General features: G+C 38.7%; 1 long non-coding RNA gene across 1 annotated transcript; it reads right to left on the bottom strand.

Annotated features, from left to right (window-relative positions):
• Positions 1–357: 357 nt before the first annotated feature.
• On the bottom strand, positions 358–809 carry LOC131858098 (uncharacterized). The gene is made up of 3 exons (XR_009358894.1): positions 744–809; positions 561–638; positions 358–429 (listed from the first exon to the last, which is right to left on the bottom strand). It is a non-coding gene; the product is annotated as an uncharacterized LOC131858098 (long non-coding RNA).
• Positions 810–2,923: the final 2,114 nt, after the last annotated feature.

The raw sequence follows: 2,923 nt of genomic DNA, 5'->3' as shown, positions 1-2,923 counted from the left end.
ATATCAAACAAAAGTGTACTGGATCCTGAAATGCTTCTCGAGTGCAAGGAGGAGGGTTCGCCATTGACGAAATAGGTATGGATATTTCCTGTATGAAAAAATTATAAGATTATAATATATCACAAGTTTACATGTACGCGTGCATATAATCATGAAATCAAGAAAATAAAGTAGAGATACATACCTCTACCCTCTCTTGATCGGCATGTGAATCAGGTGCATTCAACATATCCACAAAGCTCAATGGTCGTTGTACATGTAAAATAGACAAAAAACACTAATCAATCTACAAACCCCAACTAATACTTGATTTCAACATTTTGAAACAATTGTACAACTAAAAATGTGTTCAGTTACCTTCTTCACATGTTTTGGCATCTTCGAGGAATTCTTTTTCTTAGGACGAGCCCTAGATGCGGAGGGGGTACCCTAAAAACACAAAATTAACATGAGATATTAGTATAGATAATAAATTAAACATAATTTTAAAAATCTAAAATGAAATGACTTGCATATTTCATCAAAACAATACATAAAAAGAGTTGTACAAAAAATGATACCCTATAGCCTTGTAGGCCAAAATCGATCGCTGAGAGCGTGATGTCATCAATCTGGGACATTTCGTCCCCTGTCAACACCTACAAACCAGAAATTGGACCAAGCATTAAAGATAGTTAATATATCTTGTATTTTTTCGAATTCAAAGTGTACTATTCTATTTTAATATGTTACAAAATTTATACCTCAGGCATCGAAGTTGCAGCTATGGTAACTAGGGGAGGTGTATGGGATACCGCTGCTACATCCTGAAATCCGTATTATTTGTCTCAATTTAAATCAATGTATAAATGAGAATTCATTTATGTAATTATAAATTTAAAGTGACTGATAAATAAAATGTTATGAATTCATATCAACACACCTGTGTCTATGGCTCATGGGAAAACACCATGTCCATCAACTCATCTGTCAGCACGATATCCTCAATCATGTGAGCCTAACATCTACAACCGCAAATCGTGCACAGATGACATGAGTATCCATCTACATTGGCTGCATCATCTATCCCCAAGCATATCCCCAAGCAACTGACACACATATGCTCAATGGGCTCTCTGTCACCCTCTAACGACTCATCATCCAATACAATAGGGTGTGCTAATGATGTCCCATGCTAGATGATGGCACCAGTCAATTCTATGGCCGCCTGAAGAGTCTATAGCTCCATCGACTCTTTCAGTTCTAATGGGACAGCCTGATGCACCTTGGGTTTGGGTGCTAGGGGGCGGCGACTCTCCACGGCTAATCGCCTACGGGCTCTAGGTCTATCTTGGGCAGAGCCACCACCTCTACCATGAAACTCTCTCATGTCAAAATAGTTTGGCTGCACATTGAGCACAAACTCACAATATATTTTTCTCAAAAAATATAATGGAACCTCATAATTATTACAAGGTGGATCATCAAAGACCATACACCACCTCTCCCAAAAAAGATTCTTCATCTGCGCATTGGTACACCAATGTATGGGAAACCTCTTTGCATTAAGAGGTAATGAATGACCAGTTTTGGGATCAATAAAAAGGGAACATATTTGCTGTTTAGAAATATTTTTGTTTTTTACTCCATCGTATGATAGCCCATTGACATGGAATTGACGACACCTATACCTAAAGCTTCCCCATTTGGTAATTTCTGTGGAAACAGCTATGGCACCACTAGCTAATGTTTCTAGGCTAGTGGTGAGGGATTGATGATGGTCAAGTTCAAAAGTTTTCAATTTTATAATCAGTCTATTGATTTTAGACGTATTTTGTCCTAACTGATTAATTAATTCTTCCTATGTTTCAGCTATGTGGTCAAAAGGAGGAATTGGGGGTTATTCTTTTGTGTTTTAAGGAGCTGCATTTGGTTGTTCTTGTGGGTTTTTAGGAGGTGCATTTAGTTGTTCTTGTTCTGGATTAGAAGAATCTGGTTTTTGAAACAAAAAATGAAAAAACCTAATCAAAATTAATGAAATTAAATTCAAAATGTAAAACAAATTGCATAAACCAGAAAGAAAGACAAAAATAAACAAAAGCTAACCTTGATCCATATCCTAGAGGACAAATTTAGCACCCCGTTCATGGTTTAGGTGAGAAAATGGGGAAAAAATGAAGTAAAAAATGCGATTTATGGGTAAATGAGACCCAGTTTTTTTTTAAGAACTTTTTTTACCAGGCACTGCCTACGCGGTTTTATTTGGATTATTAGCACGTACACGCTCATTTTCCTATAAGTAGCACATACGTGCTCATTTTCCTAAGCGTAGTGCGTACACGTTCATTTTCCTAAAAGCAACGCGTACGTGCTACCTTTTTTAGGCTCGGGAAGAACAAACCTAAGCGCATACGCTAGAATTTGAAATTTTAAAACCGCATATGCGCTGCCTATTTTTCCAAGTTTTTTTGGGGTGGTGTCCACTTTTCTGACCACCATCTTTGTGCACACACCCTCGAGAAGAATATTGCTGCAGGTTTCCTTATTTGTCACGGTAATGCACCCGTGGTTCAATTTCAAACCCTATTCCTCCTATTCAATATACACACACAAATCCATCAGTCAATTTTCTTAGGAGAGCATACATGATAAAAATCAAAGAGGAAGTTGTAGACAAGAAATAAACCCACTTACTTCTATAGAAGTGCAGACACAGTTGTAGTGGGGTATAGAGGGAGGGAGGGAGAGAAGAAGAGAGAGAGGGATGGGGTATGGAGGAAGAGAGAAGGGGAGAGAGGGAGGGATGGGGTATGGAGGAAGGGAGAAGGGGAGAGAGGGAGGGAGGGAGAGAGAGAGGGATGGGGTATGGAGAGAGAGAGAGAGAGAGAGAGAGAGAGAGAGAGAGAGAGAGAGACTCTGTATGTGCTTGAGAGGGGGAGATAAT

This window comes from Cryptomeria japonica, chromosome 9 (assembly GCF_030272615.1).
Source record: "Cryptomeria japonica chromosome 9, Sugi_1.0, whole genome shotgun sequence".
Lineage (NCBI taxonomy): Eukaryota > Viridiplantae > Streptophyta > Pinopsida > Cupressales > Cupressaceae > Cryptomeria > Cryptomeria japonica.
Note: the sequence above shows the minus strand (reverse complement) of the source record. Positions and strands in the feature narration are given on the sequence as shown.